The sequence below is a fragment of the Phoca vitulina genome, unplaced genomic scaffold, assembly GCF_004348235.1.
Source record: "Phoca vitulina isolate PV1807 unplaced genomic scaffold, GSC_HSeal_1.0 scaffold33, whole genome shotgun sequence".
NCBI lineage: Eukaryota > Metazoa > Chordata > Mammalia > Carnivora > Phocidae > Phoca > Phoca vitulina.
In genome coordinates this window covers 6119143-6137423 of record NW_022589736.1, presented here as the reverse complement: position 1 = coordinate 6137423, position 18281 = coordinate 6119143, and positions in this window count along the sequence as shown.

Here is an 18281-nt window from a genome sequence, read left to right as displayed (position 1 = left end):
TCACGGTGAGGAGAATCAAGGTGCCTCGTGATAAGCCAAGTGACAGAATTTTGGAGCCACTTTTTATACTACCACTGTGGGTTGGAAAGCCTGTTTCCCTTCTGAAAAATACAAACACTAATCGCAATCAGCTCATAAGGTCACTATGAGAACTGAGTAAGGTCCTTTTGCAAATGTGCTTGGTGTCATACCCGGCACCATTGTAAGCATGGGATCAAACTTAGCTATTGTCATATTCAGCGAAGACTGGCCATTTGGTGGGCATTGACTAGGGATGATATACTGCAGTGGTTCCATGCTCTTCCCCACGGCTCTAGGACGAGGCTCCGTGAGCAGGACTGAGGTGAGACAAGCTGACACGTGCAATTTCTCTTTCCAAAGCTACGTGTAAAACAACGGAAAGACACATAAGCTTCTTTGACAAATACGTATCCCACTGAAATGAATTACCTTGAGATTCCCGATCATCCAACTCAAACATTTTTAGCTGTGTCATAAAATTCTCAGAACGTTGGCTGGGGTAATTCTTCGGGCACAAAGCTGAAAAATTATAGATAATATTTCACTTCACATGACATAAAATTGCTGTATGTTTTACAGATTCTCTTATCTGAAACTTTTGGTAGCACAATCTAGGAAAAAAAAAACTATTTCTAGCTAAAATAGTCATTGTAAAGAAAAATCTCAAGCCTGTCATAATTTTTTTTAAAGATTTTATGTATGTATGTGTGTATGTATTTATTTATTTAGAGAGAGCATAGATGAGGAGAGGGGGAGAGGGAGAATCTCAAGAAGACTCACTGATACGTGGAATTTGAGAAACAAGACAGAGGATCATAGGGGAAGGGAGGGAAAAATGAAACAAGACAAAACCAGAGAGGGAGACAAACCATGAGAGACTCTTAATCTCAGGAAACAAACTGAGGGTTGCTGGAGTGGAGGGGGATGGAAGGGATGGGGTGGCTGGGTGATGGACATTGGGGAGGGTATGTGCTATGATGGGTAAGAATTGTGTAAGACTGATGAATCACAGACCTGTACCCCTGAAACAAATAATACATTATATGTTAATAAAAAAAATGCGATACATTAAAAAAAAAAAAAAGGAACACTCCCCGCTGAGCGTGGAACCCAATGCAGGGCTTGATCTCACAGCCCTGAGATCATGACCTGAGCCTAAACCAAGAGTTGGATGCTCAACTGACTGAGCCATCCAGGTGCTCCCAAGCATGTCAGGATTCTAAGTGTACATTTCTCTGGAAGGCTAACTCAGGGTTAGATCTAGTAGATAGCAGGGTGGCGCATCATGGCCTGGTCCTAGTACAGCTAATGAAGACTGCGATGCTAGAAATTTCAACACATTGACAAAATTCCCTGTAACTTAGAAGATTAATTCAATAAAGCTACATATTTTCACTGGAAACATCAAGTTAATTTCCAGATGGCCATTTTTCCAAGAGTTTAATCTCTGCATGTAACCTGGACGTATGGTGAGAGAAGGATGGCCATGATTGTTTAATTTGTGAAAAGTTAAACAATGGCATGTTGTGCTAGGGCGTAGTTCCTTATTGTGTTTTCTTTTCTAAAAAGTGCAAGGCCAGGGGCGCCTGGGTGTCTCAGTAAGTTGAGTGCCCGACTCTTGATTTCAGCTCAGGTCATGATCTCGGGGTCCTGAGATCAAGTGCCTTGTTGGGCTCCACAACCAGTGTGGAGTCTGCTTGAGATTCTCTCGTTCTCTCTCCCTCTGCTCTTTCCCCTCCCTCCTTTATATAAATGAATAAATAAGTAAAATCTTTAAAAAAAAAAAGGTGCAATGCTGTTTACTCACTCATAAGAAATACAAGATACAAAGTGTCCGTAGAAAATCCTTGTTGATTTTATTATTGAATTTTTGCCTCAAATAAAATTTTTACTGTGCAGTTATATAGTAATGATCATGCTGTTTTTATTGTTCATTTTGTGACCATATCTAGTCTGTGAAATTTATGAGAACGTCTGCTATACCATCTGCTGGATAATGAGGTGGTTCTAAATACATAGATGGCTTCTCTATAAATGACCATTCCAACATTTGGAAAAATTATATTGACCAATATCCCATTCCCCTTACCTAGTAACGTAGAAGTGATACAGAAGACAGACTCTTGTTCTGTCTTTCTTAGACTTTGTAGCTTTCCTAATGTTATGCATAATTCAACATAAAGTGTAAGTAAACTAGATGAAGAAAATTCAAATTTTACAGAGGAGTTGTTTTTTTTTAAGTAAATGACAACTAAAACAAATTCCAGGATGGAGACCGGAAATTATAAAAATATTAATTTCCTTCCATATTAATTTATAATTCTGATGTAACTCCAAACAAAATCTAAATGAATTGTTTTCCAGACTTCATGAATTTATTTTAAAATATTTTTAAAACATTTTCTAAGCTATATTTTAAAATATAGCTTAGAAATAACTAGGCAAGAAGAGCTAAGTGAATCTGTGAATTTTGAAAAAGAAGAGTAATAAAGTGAATTTAATCTCCCAGAACATACACACAAGCATGTGTGCATACATACACACACATACATCCCCCCACCCAACAAAATGTTATTTTGTAAGACTATTTAGACAAAAATGTAATGTAATGCATATAATTACCATAATATGTTTTAATGTAATGCATAGCCCTCGAATCAGCCCTTGTACATGTAAAAAGAAAATCTCCTTCCTTTTAAAATTTTTCTAGTAACAAGTCCAAATGTACATTTTCCATGAATAGGCCTAATCTTTGCTTAAATCTACCCTAATGCTGACATATTCATCGTGGGGGTATTTGGTATAAAAGAAAGTACAGTTTTCAGCTGTGTGAGTAATTAGCATTGTATAAACACATTCTTGAGGATGGGAGCAATACAATAAAGTATTTAAAATTACCACTAAGTCTTTCCCAAATAAAATGAGTCAGTGAATAAACTGTTCAGTCCTACCAAGTTTGGTAAACTGGGTTACTAACTTTGTGATGGACAGCAGATTCTAGAGAATGTGTTGTAATCAAGAGGACCCCCCTGTGTAATCAGTCCCGCCTTGAAGCTCTCCTGGTTTCCTCCAAATTACTTGCATGTACATATGCAATACAATAATAATATGTGGTGTGCTATAAATTATTCATCCATAGGTGTACATTTCCTTATATTAATACGTAAAGGTGTTTGATACCGATTTCTTGACTACGATCTCTAAAGTGAAAACCCAAGGAAAGTAGAGTGTGTATTCAATATACCAAACTGTATTTTCATACTACATAAGGCTCTTTTGAGCCCAAGCAGACATTAAGAGGGCATAGGCACTGGGGCGGTGATTCACTAATTGGCCACCCTGGCAGTCTGGAAACACACCAGAAGTGTTTAATGTACTCCCAGGCTGGGGTTGAGAGCAAGAAATACTGCCTTATTTTGGGGTGGTAACTCGCTGAGACCATTTACACGTACTTACCTTACTATGGTAGGGAACTCACACTTTAACAAGACTGCATAAAGAACATGGTCGGTGGGACAGTTTCACAGCAATATATTGGATAATGGGGACTGTAACTATTAATTGACCTAACGGTGGAAAATGGAGATTATAATTGTTTTTTCCACCCACTTACTCACCTATGCGCCACCCATTTCTACAGGTTGAATCTCTTCAGGCTAAGAGCTGAAGATACAGAGGTCAGCAAGACCCACTCTCTTTCCCGGGAAACTGGCAGCAGGAAGTCAGGACTAATCCTAGGGCAGAGCAGGAAGCAGGGGAATCTGGAGAGTTGCTGACAGTGTGGAGGGGGCTGGCTGGGGAGGCTTCCAAAGGAGCGAACACAGAGCTGCCGTGGACAAGTGTCAGGAAAATCAAGTAGTCCAGGGAACAGGGCGGGGTACCGTGTCACGGCGAGGAACTCAGCCATTGCGTGTTGTTGGACCTCAGGTGCCTAGTCTGAGAACCCTCGCCATAACTAGCTCCTGTCTCCTCTGCCCCAGGCTCATCCTGCCTTCCAGCCTGGCAGGGGCTCCTTCCTCTTGTAGTGAGCCTCCCCAAGACATCCACAGGGGGAACTCTTTCCCTCCTAAAAGCATCCTTTCGGATCCCACCTACACCATGAGTACAAGCCAACCCCTTGCTTACAACTGCATCTCCTCCCTCCACTCACTACACTTGATCCCTCTTTCTGACTCTACCTTTTATTTTTCTGGAGCACGTTCCACCTTCTCCTCTGCTGTTATGATTTTTGATTCATTCTGTTGCACATTTGTCTTCATGTGCTAAAATGGAAGAATGTGGGAGCAGGATCTCTGTTGGGTTTTATCTACTGATGTATTCCAAACACATAAGTGGGACTGAGAACATAGTAGGTGCATTGCAAACATTAGTTGAATAAATGAAAACATTATGTAGGTCAGGCTGTCTTCTGAAGATGTAGAAAATATGGTTTGAAGGCTACTCAGCTTGGACTCAGAGGGGAAGTCCCCATACCAACTGTTGTCACAGCAACACTGCCGTAGTTACTCTGATTTGGACTAGGAACTGCATCCTCACTGTCCCCGCCGAGAAGACATCTTCACCATCATCCATGCAAGGGCGCTCTTGGCTCTTAGCTCCTATCAGTCACATACTTCTTGGTGGATTTTTGCACAGTTGGCAGAAGCCAGGTGGCCTGAGCAGTTTGAGTGGCAGGGAAACCTACAAATGTGGTTTTGGAATCATGAAAGTCAAGACAGAAGGGGATCGGAATGGGAATGAGTGGGTCCCATCTGCCCTATAGAACTTTATTTGATTTAGTGAGTTGAGTCCTTGCTCTGTACGGTGGGTGCTGTGCTGGTTATCCTGACAGGTGTGTTTCATGTCTATTTTCTCAGTTAAATTTTATACCAACTCTTGAAGTTTGAATGCATTATTGTTAGTATTTTAAAAATAAGAAATCAAAGCTGAAAGAGGTCCAGTCATTTCCTAAGGGAAAATCATCTCTGCTTCTGTTTATTTTTATTTTTTTTTAGATTTTATTTATTTATTTGTCAGAGAGAGAGCAAGAGAGAGAGAGCACAAACAGGCAGAGAGAGAAGCAGGTTCCCAGGACCCTGGGATCATGACCTGAGCTGAAGGCAGACACTTAACTGACTGAGCCACCCAGGCGCCCCCCTGCTTCTGTTTATCTGTTAACAGAAGAAAGTTTTTACCTCATGTCTCCTAATCAGGAGGTATATGAGGTACTTTGAGGTTCTTGACCCAACAATGCCATGCAGAGCCAACCAACTCTAGACAAAGTCCTAAATGTAGCAGTTTATTTTGCAAGCATTTGAGTGTCCATGGACTTCTGTATCTGTTAGGATTGGGCTCATCCGTAGGCTGTGGTATTGACAGAGGATAGACAAATAGACCATAAGAAATTGACTTGTTCATTTATAGACCATTCGATAGAGAGTTGACACAGCAGACCAGTGGGGGTAAGACAGACTTCTTAGTAAATGATAACATTTGACTTTTGGTATCCATCTAGAAAACCAAAACCAAAACCCAGCCTAATTTGATCCCACCTCACATCACATATAAAAATCAATTCTGGATTGATTAAAGTCTTAGATGTTAAAAACAAAACTTGAAATTTTAGAATAATGCAGAGGAAATTATGGACATAATGATAAGATTTGGGAAGTATTTTTTAAAAAGACAAAAAAATGTGCACCATTAGGTAAAATACTGAGACATTTGACTACATTCAATTTAAAAAATGCGGCTTATAAAAAAAATTAAAAGGCAAGTCATAAATTAGAAGAAGATATTTGAAACACAAGAAATCAACAGTGTTTATAGATAGATAGATATAGTGGATAGACATGTGTATTTGTGTGTGTGTGTGTGTTTGTGTGTGTAGGAAAATGACGAAGGAGTAAGGGCATAAAAGACACAAAGAGGCATTGCATAGGGGATTTCATTAGGGTCTTCTGTGGACCTTAAATTCACTAAAAATACCTAATACCTGACAAGATTTAAAAACCTATTATCTGAAGGCTCTGGGGACTGGACAAGAATAAGCAGGTTTTGGAGGGGAGTTGAATGTGAGGCAAGTGATGGGTATAGAACTCAGTTCCTGGGTGAGTAAGACTCTGGCTGGAAGAACCAGGGAGAGAAGGCTAGAGCAGCCAGAGCAAATGGAGAAGGACAGAACCCCAGGAAGGAGGAGGACAAAGAAGAGACATCTGATTGTGAGTATAAGTGCAGGCCAAGGCTCCAGCTCACCTTTGAACCCCATTTGCATGGGGCAGACTGATAGCAGCTACAACAGAGGCTGAAGTAAAATCTGTGTGTCTTGGGTGACCCCGTGTGATGCTCTACACACAAGAGTCTGGTGAGGTTATTGGCCTGCTAAGACAAGAACGTCCACACTCTTCTGAGCAATGACAAAGTGTTCAGAATATACGCAACCTGGTGGATACAATTCCAAATTACCTGACCTACAGAGATCCAGGAAAATGTGACCTCATCTCAAAGGAAAAGATAATTGATGCCAGCCCTGAGATGACCCTAAGTTGGAATTATCAGATAAGAACTTTATTTATTCTTTCAAGTTTTTTTTAAATTCCAGTTAGTTAACATACAGTGTAATACTAGTTTCAGGTATAGAATTTAGTGATTCATCACTTACATATAACAAGTGCTCATCATAACAAGTGCCCTCCTTAATCCCCATCACCTATTTCGTCCATCCTCCACCAACCTCCCCTCCAGCAATCCTTCTCTATAGTTAAGAGTCTATCGGATAAGAACTTTAAAGCAGTATTAAAACTAATTAAAACTATGCTTGGTGTGCTAAGGAAAATATACTCACAGCAAATAAAAATACAGAAAATGATAATAAGGAAATAGAGAATATGAGAATGACCAAATGGAAAATGTAGAACTAATAAATAAAATACCTGCAATAATAAATTCACCAGAAGAACATAATTGCAAATTAGAGATGACTGAAAAAAGATCTGTGAACTTGAAGATAGATCAATAGAAAATATCAAATTTGAAGATGAGAGGGAAAAAAATTGATGGGATCTTAGGGGACTCTGTAATAGGAGTCTTAGAAGGAAAGGTGACAGAGAGCAAGAGGGATCTTAGAGCAAAAGGAGAGTGAGAACGAGACAAAAAATATTTGAGGAGATGAAGGTCAAAGCCTTCCCAAATTTGGTGAAAGATGGAATTGAGATTCAGGAATCTCAGTGAACCCTAAATAGGATAAAACCAAAGAGAATCGTGATGAGGCACATCATGGACAAACTGCTGCAATTCAAACATAAGGAGAAAACCCTGATATCAGAAGAGAAAAATGACAACTCCTGCACAAGGGGAGTGATCTCCATCAGCACAGATTTCTCATCAGAAGACATGGAGGCTGTGAAAAGATGGAAAACATTTTAATTTGGTAAATGAAGAAACAACACACAAGTTAACTCAGAGTTCGATGTCCAGTAAAGATACCCTTTTACAACGAAGAACAAAGACAATTTTCAGAAAAAGATAAACTCAAGGAATTCATTACCATGAGACCTGCAGCACAGAAATGCTAAACAGAGTAGCTCAAACTGAAGGAGAGTCATGCCAGAGGAAAGCTGGGTCTTCGGGAATAAATGAAAACCATTGGAAATGGGGAATTTGGGGGCAACCATGAAAGGCATTATTTCTCAATTTCTTTAAAAACATCTGATTTTTTATTTTTATTTTTGACTTTTTTATACGATTGTTTAAGGTAAATAACACTGCCTTGTGGAATTTACAAGTATGTATGTAATATGTATGATAAGTAGAGAATAAAAAGTAGCTGGAGAGGGTAAATGGGTTAATACAGTTGCATATTTCTGTATTTTATATTAAGGGTGTAAATCCACTCTTAAGGAGTCTGAAAAGCTAAGGATGTATACTGTAATTCCTAGAGCAACCATTTAAAAAATGCAAATCTGTACAGCTAAAAAGCCAATATTCTTTTCAAAATAGGATTTCAAAACATATGATCTAAAAGAGGTGAGGAAAGAGGGAAGAGAGAAACAAAAAACAGGGACTGACGAATAAACAACTTAATAAAATGGTAGACTTAGATCATATCAATAATTACATTAAATGGAGTGGATTAAAACACTCCACTTAAAAGCCAGAGATATCAAGATGGATAACGAAGCAAGAACCAACTGTTTGCTATCTATAGAAGATGATTTGCTTTAAATATACATAATAGTTGAAAGGAAATGGATGGAAAAAAATATGCTATCTAAATAATAAGCATAAGAGGGCTGGAATCGCTATATTAATAGCAAATATATGCATTTTCAAGACCAAAATTTTTATCAGACAGACAAAATTCCAAATTGATCAAAGGATCAATTCATCAGGAAGTCATAGCAAACATATATTTTTCTGTATGTATCTTTTCAGAGAACCTCAAAATACAAGAAGGTAAAATACAAACAGAGTTAATAGGGAGAAATAGGGAATTCCACAAACATAGTAGGAGATTAAAAAAAAAATTTTTAGCAACTGCTAGAACAACTAGACAAAAATTGATAAAGACATAGACACTCTGAATAAATATATTATTCACCATGATCTAATTGATATGGAAAACTATGTCCCAAAACTACAGAATATACTTCAAGTGCATATGGTATGTTTATCAAGGTAAACTGTATATATTGGGCCATCAAACAAGTCTCGATGAATTTGAAAGCTTTGAAACTAGACACAGTTTCGTCTCTGACCACAACAGAATTAAAGTAGAAGTCAATAACAATAAGTTACCTTGAAAATCCCCAAATACTTGGAAAATATAAGTACCACACTCCTTTTTTTAAAATTTTTTTTTAAAAGATTTTTATTTTTAAGTAATCTCCACCCAACGTTGAGGCCCTAACTTACAACCCCGAGATCAAGAGTCCCATGGTCTACTGACTGAGTCAGCCTGGTGCCCCCATAAACAGCACACTTTTAAATAATCCATAAGTCAAAGGAAAAATCAGACAGGAAATTAGAAGATAATGAACTGAATGATAAGTAAAAGACATTAATATTTGGGGGATGCATGCAGTGTTTATAGGGAAGTTTATACCTTAGTATTTATGGGATGTGTGCAGTTTTATAGGGAAGTTTATAACACTAAATATTTATTTAAGAAAAGAAGAAAGTTCTAGAATTAGTGGCCCATGGTTCCACATTAAGAAGATAGGAAAACAAACAAACCTGTGAGAACATCATTCTTGCTAGACAAATACTGGATTTAAAGTACAGTGGGCCACCACCACACACCCATTAGAATGGGTAAAATTTAGAACACTGACTAAACCAAATGTTGGCCAGGTAGAAGAGGAAGTGAAACTCATTCTGTCTTGGTGCAATTGCAAAATGGGGCAATCACCTTGGAAATTATTTGGCAGTTTCTTAAAAGTCAAATGCTCATCTGTATGTGGAGAAATTGGAACTGTCACACACTGCCAGTGGAAATGGAAAGTGGTACAGCTGCTTCTGAAAACCATCTTGTCACTTCCTCAAAATGGTAAACACAAAGCTGCAATACAAGCCATCAGCTCCACTCCCACATAAATACTCATAAAAAATGAAGACAGTTCCACACAAGAATATTGATATAATATTATACAAAGTAGCCAAGAGTGGAAGCAACCAAAATGTCTATCAACTGAAGAATGGATAGATGAAATATGGTACAGCCATTACAGTGGAACATTATTAGGCCATAAAACGGAATGAGGAATGATACATCCTATAAGACAGATGAACCTTGCAAATATTATCCTAAATGAAGGAAGCCAGTCACACAATATCACAGATTGGTCACATATAATTCCATTTATATGAGATAGCCTGAATAGGCAAATTACCTCTAGAGACATGAATGGACTGGCAATTGCCTAGAGCTGGGGGGAGCTGGGGAAAGGGCATAGTGCCTTCTAATAGATACAGCAATTTTTTTGGAGTGATGAAAATACAAAATTGATTGTGGTGATATTTGCCCATTTTTGTGAATATAAGAAAAATAATTGAATTGTATACTTCATGTGGGTGAATTATACGTTGTGTGAATTATATCTCCATAAAGCTGTTGTGTGATATTGTGATTTGTAATTAAAAAATATCTGTTTGCTTTCGGTCCCCTGTTGCATTCCTTGAACCCCAGGGGAACCAGCTATGTGATTAGAAGGTTGGAGCTTCCAGCCCCATTCTCCAAACTCCAGGGAAGGAAGAGTGGCTGGAAGTTGAGTTAACCATCAGTGGCCAATAATTTAATCAGTCATGCTCTTGTAATGAGGCCTCCGCAACGTACCAAAAGGATGTGGTTTGCAGAGCTTCCAGGTTGGTGAACGTGGAGGTGTTGGGGTGGGAGGGTGTGCCCTGAAGGGACATGGCAACTGCGCCCTGTCCCCATACCTTGCTCTGTGCATCTTTTCCACCGGCTGTTCCTGAGTTGTATCCTGCAAAATAAGCTGGTAATTTAGTAAGTAAACTTTTTCTGAGTTCTGTGAGCATTCCTAGCAAATCATCAAACCTGAGGGAGGGGGTTGTGGGAAACTCCACAATCTATAACAGGTCAGAAGCACAGGTAACAACCTAGGCTTGCATTGGTGTCTGGAGTGGGGCAGTCTTGTGGGACTGAGCCCTTAACCTGTGGAATCTTATGCTATTTCTAGGTAGACTGTGTCAGGATTGAGTTAAAGTGTAGGACACCCAGTTAGCACTTGTGGAGAAATGTGGACTTGCGTGGGGTGTGAAAAATATCCACAGATGTGGGGTATAGAAGTATTCTGAGTATGGAGAAACAGATGTTCCTTTCAGCTGTATTAGAAAATGTGTCCATCTACCGCACAACCCAGCTCTTCCACGTTTGGGTATTTGCTGAAGAAAGGTAACATAAGGCCACACAAAAGCATATATATCAAAACTCATAATGTCTTTATTCACAATAGCCCCAAATTGGAAACAACCAATGTCCATAATTGGACATTGGATAAACACAATGTGGTGTATTCGGAAAAGGGAGTACTACTCAGCAATAAAAAAGGATGATAACCCACAACAACTGAAATAAATCCCAGAATGATCCTTCTGACTGAAAGAAGCCAGACACCAAAAGGTGTGTACTGTTTGATTCCTACAAACCAGTCTATGGTGATTGTTGAAGGAATAGTTGACCGATCCAGTGTGAGAAGTCTTTTGGGAGAGGTGAGATGCTCTGTATCTATCTTAACGTGGTAGCAGCTTCATGGCTGTAAATAACTATCAAAAGTCATTGAAATGTACTCTTTTAATGAATGCCACAAAATCGGGGCGCCTGGGTGGCTCAGTTGGTTGAGCAACTGCCTTAGGCTCAGGTCATGATCCCGGGGTCCTGGGACCAAGCCCTGCATCAGGCTCCTTGCCCGGTGGGGAATCTGCTTCTCCCTCTGCCTGCCACTCCCCCTGCTTGCGCTCTCTCTCTGTCTGTCAAATAAATAAATAAAATCTTAAAAAAAAAAAAAAGAATGCCATGAAATCGCATGTGGAAATAGGTTCACTCTCGTTAGTAACTGGTGAGATACACATACAAATTAAAAGAGGATAGCTTTTTCTTCTGACCAGATTGGCAAGAATAACGAGTTTGACAATACGTGCCCTAGAAAAGAACAATGGGCCCTCAGAGGGGTGTAGACAAACGTTGGTAGCTGCATGGCTTGTGATAGCAAAAAGATTAAAACCAGTGTGTTCAAATGTCCACTTTTAGGCAAATGTAAAATAAATCTGTGGCTTATTTTAAACTGTAAATACATACAAGAATGAAAGTTAATGGAATACCTGTTTATGTATCCACACAGCTGTTCTCCAACACCTGATGTTAGGCAGAAAACCAAATTACGTAGAGTAGAATTCCATTTATATCAATTTCGATAACATCCAAGTGAAGCAACATACTGTTTAGGGTTATAGACCACATCTGGAAAAGCTTTAAGTACAAATACGACAATGATAAACACAAAATTTGAGGTGGTGGTGACCTGTGGGAATATGGAGTGTGTGTGATGGAGGGTGAGAAAAGTTTTTCAAAATTCTTTGGTAGTGTTTCCTTGGTGACTATGGGTGGAGTATACTTGGGTATTCTTTTAGCATTATTCTTTAAATGATACATATACGAAGTATGTTAAATGAGACTTTTTTTTTATTTTAGTTAATGGAAAAACAGACATGAGAAACAAAATTCATCAATTTTATATCCTTTTTTTTGTCCAGTGCAAAAAGGTGTTTTTATTAAAGCACAGGGACAGGATCCGTGGGCAGGAAGAGCTGCACGGGGGTCATGAAGAGCAGTCGATTATATACTTCTGTGTGTGTGTGTGTGCGCGCGCACACGGAAAAAAGAAATGTATCTATTTTAAAGCGGCTTAAGAAAATGTATTATGCTCAACAAAAAGAAATGAGAAAATATTTTAATACTGAATATAGAACATGAGTAAAACGGTAAAGATAAATTTTAATATAATTTTGATTATAATACATGTAGGTGTGTCAACATCAATGAAATTATAGACTTACAGATTCGATGAGAGAAAAAGGTCTAGCAGCATACAACCTATAATCAACATATAAAAATATTCAGGTAGGTTGAAAATTACAGTATTGGAAACATGCAGGTACATCGGGCAAAAATAAAGCAAATGAATGAAAAAGCAATTTTAAAGGGAAATACAATTTAATTCAAGACAATCATAAGAGACAAAGGAAAATGTAATATACTGGAAAAATGAATCAAAAGATACAATACTTAAGAATGATATTGCTTAAAAATTCAGAAAGCAACTATTGATAAAATTTTAGGGAAAATGGATTTTATTTAGCGATTTTAACACATTTGTTAGGAAATTTTCAACTCAAGTATACAAAAAAAGTACAAAACATACTAATAAAGCAATATACAGCAGTTTCATGTTTGCGGATGTGTGTACGTCTATCTGCGCACAGATGCACATATATGTATGCACTGTATATAACTTTACAGATCAAAATAGAAATCCATACTCTTTAGCCATCTGGAACATTTACCCAAAAAAGATGACATAGTAGGCCACTCTGCATATCTTAATACATTTATAGGAGAAAAATAACAGTCTAAGCTTACTACAAATATAGTCAAATTAGACCTAAGTAATAAATGAAGCTAAAGAAAGCCCCTTGTTTCAAAAAGCTAAAATCATACTACCAAAACACTGCTAGGATTAAAGAGGAAATCATAAGACTAGTACAGAAAATTGAATGACCAAGACAGCATTACATATCAAAATGTCAGGGGCAGTGTGAAACATTGCTCAGATGGGAGGTTCTACATTTAACTGTGCACACAGAGAAGACTGAAAGCCAGCTGAATTTTCAACCCAAAAAGCCGGAATAAAAAATGAGATTCAGTAAAATCAAACAAGAAAGAAAGCAATCGTGAGGACAGAAATCCATAAAACAGAACTACTACAAAAGCTGAGTCTCTGTAAAGATGAATAATTAAATCTCTGGTAGGGCTGATGAGAAGACAGAGAAAATGCAAACAAAAACCTGGAGTGAAAGAGAGAGAATTGCAGTCACCAAAGGGCAGTTAGTCAAGAATGCACGAAAACTGTAAAATTTCAACCTCAGAAAGTCTATGAAATAATTTATCTCACGAACTACAGGACAAGAGCCCCAGTATAATCTCCACAGATGGAGAAAATATATTCAAATGTATTTATTGTATATATTTAAAAATACTCCAAACACTAAGGAAAGTTCTTGTCATTCAGTTGGTATGTATTGAGGTGCCTACTAAGTTCTAGGCATTCTTTCTGCACCGAAATAGAACTTGGATATAATTCTTTTATTTTCATGTCATGTTAATGTTCGTGTAGAGAGACATATTCCTTCGTGGGGAAGATAGTGTACCCGTTTATAACCATTATGTAAACATCTTATGAATTGGCAAGTTCTAGAACTGCCTCTCATTCCTCCACATAATGATTTCATGGTTTTTTGTATATGCCTTTTTGGATATCAGCAATATTAGCACATGTATTGAATGTTGTTGTAGAATCCTAAATTGAAGATCCACAGTTACCAGATGAACTGCAGAACTATAGACTTCAGATTTCAGAGGGTACACAGCTTGTGTATATGTGTGTCGTTTGTAATTGACCTTTCCTTTCCTTGAAGAAGACCCGGGAGGCATTCCTAGACAGGTTCTTCAGATTTCCTCAGATCAAAAGTGGCTCAAATCTAATTTTTTTGCAGGTGCTAAATAAAATCAAGATGAAGTTAAACAGATGGTCACACCTCCCTCTTCTCATCTCAGTTAGTCAGCCTGATTAAAATGGTCATTCTTCCAAAACTTGTGTATCTTATGCAAATGCATCAAATATTTCCACAAACCATATGGCCAATATCCTAACTTGAGCATGAGTAGATTTATGTGAAAAGTTGGTATTGCACCCACTCTAAGAATGCACTCTTGGAGACTCTCAAAGGAATTCTGATGAGTTGTTTTTGTTTGGTATACACCTATAAAACGTGGAAAATTTTATTCAAAGTATTAAAAATATTGTCATAATACTAGAAGTATTAATAGGAAGCGATCCGTAATCTGTACCCCCCAGAGTGATTCACTGTGCACTGGACAAACGTGAAAGGCTTATGCCATGCATAACAAATTTGCATGTTAGCCTTAACTAAATTTTTAAAAAGTCTTAATGACTTAAAAATAATTACAATTCTTTTCCTTCGCTTATTTAATCTGAATTTAACCAAACCCCATTCTTTGCAGGGATTTATGTTGAGCAAGCAGGTCTAGAGTTTTGAGTGAATGAAGTTTATAGTTTCTGCTTATGTGGCTGACCTCTACTTGAAGGGAGTTGAGTGGACTAATCATCCTGGTCTAGTGCAGACAAAGCTGTGAAAGTTTAAGAATAAAACCACCTCTACCCCCTTCCTTCTTCTCAAACTACAAATATATATAGCATATTTCACAGACACTTATCTGTGTGATTATTATGCACACCCAGGGAAGAGTCTGTCACAACCTGACAACTGGTTTCATCCGATTAGCCTATTTTAATATTCTAGATCATGTTAAATCTAAAGAGCTTTGGGAGAACACCAAGAGCTCGTAATATGGTCCAATTTGGAACATAAATTTATTCAGCACCTGGTATTGTTTGAATTGGTATTGTTTAAAAAAAGTCCACTCTGTTAAATCTGTTTGGAACGACTTTAAAATAATTTGGGGGTACAAAACAGGGATTCATTAAATAAGTAAATAAGTGGATTCTTGCTTAGGCCCTTCAAACAGGCTGGTGGGAGGAGCCAGGCTGTGGGTTCAGGCTATGGGAGTCCTAGCCCCACTAGTCATTCTGGACAATTCCATGAGTGTTTGAAGTCTTGGGTTCCATGCAGTTAGGGGGATAATAAGATCTCCTTTTAGGGAGAGTTTGTGAGAATTACACTAGATAACTTACATATGTAAAAAACTTCTCCCAACAAATGCTTTAGGAGCTCAGTAAACTCCCCCTATCTGTAGGATTATTGATAAAATACTTTAATAATTGACCATTCATGGAACATTTACTCTGTACATGGAAGATGTGAAAATAGCAGACATTTCTAGGGGGGGAAATATTGTCACTGATTTCACTGCTTTAGATTTCTGAACATCTTTCCAAGATGTTGATTAAAGCGGCTGCCCACATTTAGAAAATTCTTAAGTGAGATCTCTGTTGTGTGGGGATTCTTGATGATCAGGTTAATTGAGACTGTCAATTCTCTCTTAATTGCTCTGAAATTAAATTACCAATGAATCCCCAGGCAGAGCAAACGTTTAGTTATTCACACAAACATAGGTCACGGGCTCAGTCTCCTCCTGGCACCCTGGCACATATCCCTTATTTGATGAAATTATAAATATGCTCCTACTTAAAGTATGGAAAAGCTAATTACCAGTCCTCTTGATTCAAAATGTGTGATTTTTAAACAAATCTACATTTAATTGAATATTTTATTGAAGTAATTTTAAAATGTTTTGGAAAATACATCACTAACATACGAGAAATGTTCTATAATGTCCAGTCATATTAAATAATCAAGTAGTCAAATTTACTGCCACCATGGTTACTTTCCAAGTATTCCAAAATAGAAAATTTTGAGTCCTACAAGAGTCAGTGGTGCAGAAAAGCTGCTTTTCAATTTACTCGTTTTCTTTTCTTTTTTAAGATTTTATTTATTTATTTGAGAGAGAGAGAGAGAGCGCAGGAGCAGGGGGGAGGGGCAGAGGGAGGCAGAGAAGCAGATTCCCTGCTGAGCAGGGAGCCCGATGAGGGACTCGATCCCAGGACCCTGGGATCATGACCTCACCCGAAAGCAGACACTTAACTAACTGAGCCACCCAGGTGCTCCTACTTATTTTATTTTCTATCTTCCTTATATCTGAGTAAGGTTCTACAGTGTGATTTTGATCACGTAAATTATCAACTGAATAAGAGAAGATTCTTCTGCTGGTCATATAGCGAGTCATTTATTCCTACCATCACCTAGGTCCTAGATCGGGCCAAAATCTCTGGAGTTACTTCTGATTTAAAGATTATATTCTGTTTTTCCTACTGGGGCTGAGCCTGATGCTCACTTTATATACATACATGTAACTGATGTTACCATGTAACTGATGCATTCAATGTAATTGGCCTGTTTTCTCCTAGGGTCTTACGTTCGGAGGTGGAACGCTTTTACCTTGGGCTGCTATAACAAAAATACCATGGGCTGGGCAGCTTATAATGGCAGAAATTTATTGCTCATGGTTTTAGAGGCTGGAAGCCCTAGATCAGGCTGCCAGCATGGCTGGATTCCAGCGGGAGCCCTCTTGTAGGCTGCTGAGGACCATCTTCTTGTTTCACGGGGCTGAAAACAGCGAGAGGAAGCAAGGACTCTCCTGACTCTTATAGGGGCAATCCCGTTCATGAGGCTCCAACCTTATGACTGCATCTAATCCTAATTACTTCCCGAAGGCTCCACCTCCAAATACCATCACATTGGTGTTTTTGACATAGGACTTTTGGGGGGCCACAAACATCTAGTCGATAGCAAACACCTTTCAAACCACAGCTGTCATATGTTCTGTTAAACCGTCAAGCCATTGTCCCTTTACATGATTCGTTCACAATCAGTGGAGATCAACAATTTTAGTCATTCAATTTGTATGGCTACACAGACATACCAAACCCACTATGAGCTAGAACGGGTGTGAATTCAAAATCTCCTTTGTCCTATGATGGTGGCATATTGAATACTGTGGGAATATTTCTGGGGTACCCAAGAATCCAAGTTGCAGATTTCGGGATCTGTGTTCTACATAATACAAAAGCATTGTGATGGAAGCAGAGGAAATGAAGGAAGTGTGCATTGATGACTTCATCCTCCAGAAAAAGTGGAGGCTTTCTTGGGGACCTCAAGGATGTGCTGTCATGAGTTAATCTCCTCTTCAGTTTAGTTGGTTACTTTTTGACTTAACCTGAGGCTCATAGACTGAGTATTCCTTCTATATCAGGAGACTATAACTCCTCCTGAGCATATGAACCATCTCCATCAGCAATTTACTTAGACGAATTTGGCTGTCCTAAGAATGCCAGACTGCATCAGGCTCCCATCTAACTGGAAGGCTGACTCACTCCACCGCCCCCTGTCAATTTTCCAAATGATTTCCACGTTTCCATCAATATGTCCCGGTCTTCTCAGACTTTGGATGTTCTAAAATGCACTTTCCAGCTCAGTCCCAACCTGAAAGCCAACGTGTGCACTTGGCCACTCTCCCTCATCAGAGACTCTAATTTTTTTTTTTTTTAATTTTTTTATTGTTATGTTAATCCCCATACATTACATCATTAGTTTTAGATATAGTGTTCCATGATTCATTGTTTGTGCATAACACCCAGTGCTCCATGCAGAACGTGCCCTCCTCAATACCCATCACCAGGCCAACCCATCCTCCCAACCCCCTCCCCTCTAGAACCCTCAGTTTGTTTTTCAGAGTCCATCGTCTCTCATGGTTCTTCTCCCCCTCCAATTTCCCCCCCTTCATTCTTCCCCTCCTGCTACATTCTTCTTCTTCTTTTTTCTTTCTTAACATATATTGCATTATTTGTTTCAGAGGTACAGATCTGAGATTCAACAGTCCTGCACAATTCACAGCGCTTGCCAGAACACATACCCTCCCCAGTGTCCATCACCCAGTCACCCCATCC